Below are 8,412 nucleotides of genomic sequence, written 5' to 3'. Positions count from 1 at the left end.
GATAATAGTCTTTTGGTCACCTAAACGTTTCTCACAACTTTGATGTAAATTATCTGTCCATGTGCGCGGGTACCATCCTAGCAGTCTTCACCTTGTTGTGTTAACAGAATCAAGAAATAGCTTTCTAACCTATATTATTCCAGGTGCCTTCTCTTCGTCTCACCTATGTTTAGTGCTTTGCATTTGTCAGTGTTAAAGGAAAGTGACCATCTGTCCGACCACCGCTTGAGTGCATCTAGATCTCCTTGTACTCTCCCTCAAACGTCTTCGTTTGTAAATCTCAGGAATTATGCATAATCCGCAAACAAGGATACTTAAGACTTTCTTCTGTTAGTTTGATGACATCTGCATGACCCCAAATGATCTCGCGGGGGTACACTACTTGCGTTTTTTAATACTGGCAACTATTCGCCGCTGAATTCTCTTCTTTCGGCATTACCCTCTGTTTCCAATCAATGATATGTTCTTTACTCCACACGAGCACTCATTTACTTATGAAAGCCATGTCTTTAATTTTGGAATGGAAACCTACTAAAAGGGTCCGAGTTACACCTTTGTTGATTATCAATGAAAATACAGACAGCTAACCCTTCTTCCCTTAGTTTTATAAATTTTAATTAAACATAACATTTTTAAATTCGAATGACATTAACTGAGAATGGTTGATAATGAAGCTACTGTGTAGTTTAGTGGCTCCTGTGTCCTTTCATTCTGGCACATTGACACTACATTGGCTGTCTTCCATTCCTTTGGCAACTCCCTCTTTTTCAGTGATGAGTCGAAGGGTTAATTGTAGGATCAAGTCCGCAGCTACATCTTTCAGTCTTAACAAATACCATTTGTTGTTTACAGTGTACTCACCTAATTGTACTCACCAATTTCGGCCTGCAGAATCGAGCTTTATCTCTTGGACCCCGCTTTTCTAGTCGTTGATTGTTTAATGCAATGACTCCTGACCTATTTCTCTATCATTCCTATTTTTAAAGTTATGAATGGAGTTAGCCTCTACAATCTGCTCCTTTAGGTCATTCCATTTACTCACTACCCTTACGCTAAAAGAAAATTTTCTAACAAATGCTTTGACACAACTGAGTCTCAAGCTTTTATCCGTGCCATCTTGTTCTATTGTTATTCATTGTAAATATTGTCTGTTTCCCACCTTGTCAATCCCTCCAAGTATTTTATACGTCTGTATCATGCCCCCCTTTCCCTCTTTGCTTACGTTGTCAGGTTTAGTTTCTTCAGTCTGTCTTCGTACCTCATCCCTCGGAGCTCTGGGACGAGTCTCGTTGCAAACTTCTGCACCTTTTCGAACTTCCTTTTGTGTTTTTTAAGATTGAGGCTCCATGATAGAGCGGCATACTTTAAGACTGGCCTCACATAGGCGGAATAAAATTATCTAAAAGGGTCTTTCTTCAAATTCCTGAAGGATGTTCTGACTTTTGCCAGAGTAGAGTATGCGGCTGACGTTATTCTATTTATATGAGCCTCTGGAGTTAGGATTGGTATTATGTCCACTCTCAGGTCTTTTTCTCAAGACGTTATTTGAGAGGTAGTTTCCCTTCACCGTAAATTGGCCTATCGGTCTCCTGACTCCTGTCCCCATTTCCATCACCTTGCACTGGTTGTTATTGAACACTAGCAGCCACTTCTCGAACCAGCTCTGCAACCTGTTCAAGTCATCCTGGAGAATCCTAAAATCCTCATCTGTCAACCTTCCTCATTAGTTTTGCATCATCTGCAAACATTGACATAAAAGACTCGACTCCTGCAGTCAAGTCTTATATACATAAATGAGGAATAGTTTGGGACTCAGTGCCGATCCTTGAGGCACCCCGCTTGTTACTCTATTCCCTTCCGACTCTTCGAACCTTCACTGTCACTCTCTGACACCTGTCTGTCAGGGAATTCCTTACCCAAGATAGTGCACTTCCGTCTACTCCCGCCTGCCTCTCACGTTTGTATAATTGATCTGTGTGGTATTCTATCAAAGACTTTTTGGCAGTTCAGAAATATGCAATCTGCTCATCATTCACTGTATTGCCTTAATTTCGTTACATTATCATAAAACTCCAGGAGGTTCGTCAGGCATGATTTCCCTGCTCTAAAGCCAAGTTTTTATTTACTTACAAACCTAATTCTTTCTAGGTGTGTAACTAGTCTTAATCGTATTATTCATTCATGAACTTTGCAAGAGATGCTAATGAGAAACACTGGTTTGTAGATAAGTGCCTCTTCTCTATCTCCTTTCTTGAAGATTGGCACCACATTTGCCTTCTTTCAGCAGTTTGGCAATTCCCTCTTTTTAAATGACTTATTATAGATTAGTGCTAGAGGTATGTTCAAGGCCTGTGCTGCTTCTTTTAACATCCATGGTGATATTGTATCTGGCCCAGTAGCTTTAGTTACATCCAGTGATGCTAGTTGTGTTCTTACTTCTTCTGCTGTTACCTCAATATTTATAATAATAATAATAATAATAATAATAATAATAATTTTTATTTAGGTAAGGTACATACATAAAGAGATTTTACAAAGTTTGTTGGCTTTATAGATAGAGCTAGTACATACAATGCCTAAAGCCACTATTACGCAAAGCGTTTCGGGCAGGAAAAACATTAATGACTAAAGCTTAGAACTAATGGGTAAAAAGAATAAAATGTGTTGAGAACAAATAAAAATAGGGGTAAAAGAGGGGGGAACATTGTTGAAAAAGCAGCACAAATACAACCCCCAATATAATTGAGTCTAATCACGTGCTGCTTCCCCATCTAGCTCTGGAAGCTGTTCGGGCTCAATAGTGAACACTCCATGGAAGTTGGCATTGAGCTCCTCACAAATTTCTTTATCATTTTCTGTATACCGGCCTCCCCTGTTCCGTAACCTGGTCACTTGGTCATTCACTGTCATTTTCAGCTCACTTACATGTTTCATGTAAGTGTTGTGGCGCGTGAGCGTGTATGACTCACATGCTGCTTAGAGAAAGGTGGAGGATGAGTGTTCATGATTCTTATGATGGTTACAGTAAGGCAGTGGATGAGTGCTTATGGTTCAAATGTTATAGTAAAGCTAGATACAATGTGTTTTACAACTTCATCTGTGTCGTTAAACCTTATTGAAAATCTGAGTTAATTTGTAGCGTTCTATTGAAGTACACATCAAATCAGCACTTGCATACTCATGTGAATGTCTGAGTGACTGTGTGTGTGTGTGTGTGCACTTACCTAGTTGTGCTTGCGGGGTTTGAGCTCTGGCTCTTTGGTCCCACCTCTCAACTGTCAATCAACTGGTGTACAGGTTCCTGAGCCTACTGGGCTCTATCATATCTACACTTGAAGCTGTGTATGGAGTCAGCCTCCACCACATCACTTCCTAATGCATTCCATTTGTCAACCACTCTGACACCAAAAAAGTTCTTTCTAATATCTCTGTGGCTCATTTGGGCACTCAGAGTCCACCTGTGTCCCCTAGTGCATGTGCCCCTTGTGTTAAATTCCCTATCAATTAAATTCCCTATCAATTCCTCTGAGAATCTTGTATTTGGTGATCATGTTCACTCTAACTCTTCTGTCTCCCAGTGACGTGAGGTTTAATTCCCGTAGTCTCTCCTCGTAGCTCATACCCCTCAGTTCGGGTACTAGTTTGGTGGCAAACCTTTGAACTTTTTCCAGTTTAGTCTTATGCTAGACTAGATATGGACTCCATGCTGGAGCCGCATACTCCAGGATTGGTCTGACATATGTGGTATAAAGTGTTCTGAAAGATTACTTACACAAGTTTCTAAAGGCCGTTCTTATGTTAGCCAACCTGGCATATGCCGCTGATGTTATCCTCTTGATATGAGCTTCAGGGGACAGGTCTGGCGTGAAATCAACCCCCAGGTCTTTCTCTCTCTCGGACTCTTGAAGTATTTCATCTCCCAAATGATACCTTGTATCTGGTCTCCTGCTCCCTACATCTATCTTCATTACATTGACCAGACCACACACTAGAAGGTGAAGGGACGACGACGTTTCGGTCCGTCCTGGACCATTCTCAAGTCGATTGTGAGAATCATTTACAATCGACTTGAGAATGGTCCAGGACGGACCGAAACGTCGTCGTCCCTTCACCTTCTAGTGTGTGGTCTGGTGAACATACTGCAGCCACGTTATAGTGACTCATCGTCTGCATATCTTCATTACATTGCATTTCCTTGGGTTAAACTCTAACAAGCATTTGTTCGACCATTCTTGTAGCTTGTCCAGGTCTTCTTGAAGCCTCAAGCTGTCCTCCTCTGTCCTAATCCTTCCTATAATTTTGGCGTCGTCAGCAAACATTGAGAGGCATGAGTCTATGCCCTTTGGGAGATCATTTATGTATATCAGAAACAGGATAGGTCCGAGTACAGAGCCCTGTGGGACTCCACTGGTGACTTCACACTAATCTGAGGTCTCACCTCTCACTGTAATTCTCTGCTTCCTATTGCTTAGGTACTCCCTTATCCACTGGAGCGCCCTACCAGTTACTCATGCCTGTATCTCCAGTGTATGCATCAGCCTTTTATGGGGGTACTGTGTCAAAGGCTTTCCGACAGTCCAAAAAAATGCAGTCCGCCCATTCTTCTCTTTCTTGCTTAATCTTTGTCACCTGGCCGTAGAATTCTATTAAGCCTGTAAGGCAAGATTTACCCTCCATGAACCCATGTTGATGGGTTGTCACGAAGTCTCTTCTCTCCAGATGTGTTACTACATTTTTTCTCACAATCTTCTCCATCACCTTGCATGGTATACAAGTTAAGGACACTGGCCTGTAGTTCAGTGCCTCTTGTCTGTCACCCTTTTTGTATATTGGGACTACATTAGCAGTCTTCCATATTTCTGGTAGGTCTCCCGTTTCCAGTGACCTACTATACACTATGGAGAGTGGCAAGCAAAGTGCTCCTGCACACTCTTTCAATACCCATGGTGAGATTCCATCCGGCCCAACAGCTTTTCTCACGTCCAGCTCCAATAGGTGCTTCTTGACCTCATCTCTTGTCATTTCCTTATAATATGTCTATGTCATTCCTTTCTTTTTCCTTAACACCTATCACTACTACAGCTCTTTTCCTTTCCAGTAACTGGCTCGTGCATCTAGCTGCCTCCTGTGAGGTTACTGCTTTCATTACAACTTCCTTGACTGTGGACATTGCTCCTGGGCTCTTCACCATTTCAGCTAAGGTGGCACCCATTGTAGGGGTCCCTGTCATTGCTACATCTCCTGGTACCTGGGGGGTTGGTCCCCTGGGCCACAGTCTGAGGAGATCCTGTTTTTAGGTTTGTTATCACCACTTGCGCTGCCTTTAGTTCATTCTGCAATTTATTTATGAATCCTCTCATGTCTTTCAGTTCCTCAGTGATTTCCCTCCGTGTGCGAACAGTCATCTCCATGTATGACTCGTCCTTTTCCTCTCCTCCACCTGTGTTCTGTTTTCTTACCATCCTGCTTGATACCTTTTCTTTTCCCTAGCGTTTGTTAGTCTACACTAACCCCAGTGCGTACTCACCTAGTTGTGTCTGCAGGATCAAGCATTGACTGTTGGATCCCGCCTTTCGAGCATCGGTTGTTTACAGCAATGACTTCTGTCCCATTTCCCTATCATACCTGGTTTTAAATTATGAATAGTATTTGCTTCCACAACCTGTTCCTGAAGTGCATTCCATTTTCCAACTACTCTCACGCTAAAAGAAAACTTCCTAACATCTCTGTGACTCATCTGAGTTTCAAGCTTCCATCCATGTCCCCTCGTTCTGTAACTATTCTGTGTGAACATTTCGTCTATGTCCACTCTGTCAATCCCTCTGAGTATTTTATACGTTCCTATCATGTCCCCCCTCTCCCTTCTTCTTTCTAGTGTCGTAAGGCACAGTTCCCTCAGGCGCTCCTCATACCCCATCCCTCGTAGCTCTGGAACGAGTCTCGTTGCAAACCTCTGAACCTTTTCCAGTTTCATTATATGCTTCTTCAGATGGGGACTCCATGATGAGGCTGCATACTCTAAGACTGGCCTCACGTAGGCAGTGTAAAGCGCCCTAAAGGCCTCCTTACTTAGGTTTCTGAATGATGTACTAACTTTTGCCAGTGTAGAGTACGCTGCTGTCGTTATCCTATTTATATGTGCCTCAGGAGATAGATTAGGTGTTACGTCCACACCCAGGTCTCTTTCGTGCGTCGTCACAGGTAGGCTGTTTCCCTTCATTGTGTACTGTCCCTTTGGTCTCCTATCTCCTAGTCCCATTTTCATAACTTTACATTTGCTCGTGTTGAATTCCAGTAGCCATTTCTCTGACCATCTCTGCAACCTGTTCAGGTCCTCTTGGAGGATCCTGCAATCCTCATCTGTCACAACTCTTCTCATCAACTTTGTGTCATCTGCAAACATTGATATGTAGGACTCTACACCTGCAAACATGTCGCTAACATATACAAGAAATAGAATTGGTCCCAGCACCGATCCTTGTGGTACTCCACTTGTTACTGTTCGCCAGTCCGACTTCTCGCCCCTTACCGTAACTCTTTGGCTCCTTCCTGTTAGGTAGTTCCTTATCCATGCTAGGATCTTTCCACCTACCCCTGCCTGCCTCTCGAGCTTGAACAGCAGTCTCATGTGCAGTACTGTATCAAAGGCTTTTTGGCAGTCCAGAAATATGCAGTCTGCCCAACCATCTCTGTCCTGTCTTATCCTCGTTATTTTATCATAGAATTCCAGAAGGTTTGTTAGGCACGATTTCCCTGTCCAGAACCCATGTTGATGTTTGTTCACAAACCTAATGTTCTCCAGGTGTGCAACCAGTCTTAGCCTAATTATTCTTTCCAGTATTTTACAGAAGATGCTTGTCAGTGATACAGGTCTATAGTTAAGTGCCTCCTCCCTATCACCTTTCTTGAAGACCGGCACATTTGCCTTCTTCCAGCAACTGGGCAATTCTCCCGTCATAAGTGACTCATTAAAGATCATTGCCAGAGGCACGCTGAGGGCCTGCGCTGCTTCTTTTAGTATCCACGGTGATACTTTGTCTGGTCCAACTGCTTTAGTTGCGTCTAGAGTTGTCAACTGTTTCATTACCTCCTCTGCTGTCACCTCTATATCTGATAGTCTTTCATCTAGGGTAACCCCTTCCAACAATGGGGGCTGCTCAGGCTCGGTAGTGAACACGCCATGGAAACTAGCATTCAGTGCCTCGCAGATTTCCTTGTCACTTTCAGTATATGCCCCCTCTGTCTTCCTTAGTCTTGTCACTTGGTCGTTCACCAATATTTTTCTTCTTATATGACTATGTAGTAACTTAGGTTGTTTTTTTCGCTTTGATTGCAATATCGTTCTCATAGTCCCTTTCTGATGTTCGTCTTATGTTAATGTAATCGTTCCTAGCTCTGTTGTATCTGATCCTGTTGTCCTCTGTCCTTTGTCTTCTGTACTTCCTCCACTCCCGCCTGCTGGCCATTTTTGCTACCTGACACTGTCTATTAAACCATGGGTTATTATATTCCTTCTTATTTTTTCCCTTTACTGTTGGTATAAATCTCTCTTCGGCTTCCTGGCATTTCTGGATGACTAGGTCCATCATATCTTGGACTGTTTTTCGTCTAATTTCTTCCTCCCACTGCACTTCACCCAAATAGTCCCTTATCCTCTTATAGTCCCCTTTCCTGTAGTCAACTCTCCTTTCCCAGATCTCTTGTCCCATGGTCATAAGTTTGAATTCCATCATGTAGTCAAAGACTAGGACACAATGGTCACTGGCCCTTAGAGGTATTTCATGCTCTAAATTCTCGATATCTTCTACGTTCTGGGTGAAAATCAAGTCTAATAGGCTCGGTGCATCTCCTCCTCTTTCCCTTGTGTCTTCCTTCACATGTTGTGTTAGGAAATTCCTGTCTATAACATGTACTAATTTTGCTCCCCATGTTTCGTCCCCTCCATGGGGATTCCTTGATTCCCAATTTATCTCTCCATGATTTAGGTCCCCCATGATCAGCAGCTTCGCTCTCATTCTGTGGGCTAGTGTTGCTGCCTTCTGCAGTTCATCTATACATGCCTTGTTGTCATCATACTCCTGCCTGGGTCTTCTACTGTTTGGTGGGGGATTGTAGATTACCAAGATCACAATCTTCCTCCCATCTACTGTTAGAGTTCCATGTATGAAGCTTGTGCACTCATTGGTAACCCGATTTCCCAGGTCTTCAAACTTCCATTTCCGCTTTATTAGGAGTGCCACTCCCCCTCCCTGTCTCTGTGTCCTCTCTTTTCGTATCACCTGGTACCCTTCAGGAAAGATTGCATCTGAGATCATGTCATTAATTTTAGTTTCCACAATTGCAACTATGTCAGGATCTGCTTCACTCACTCTTTCTTTTATCTCTTCTGCTTTATTAGATACCCCATCAGCA

This window comes from Procambarus clarkii, chromosome 15, assembly GCF_040958095.1.
Source record: "Procambarus clarkii isolate CNS0578487 chromosome 15, FALCON_Pclarkii_2.0, whole genome shotgun sequence".
Classification (NCBI taxonomy): Eukaryota; Metazoa; Arthropoda; class Malacostraca; order Decapoda; family Cambaridae; genus Procambarus; species Procambarus clarkii.
The sequence above is the reverse complement of the archived record's forward strand: the minus strand, read 5'-3'. Positions refer to the sequence as shown.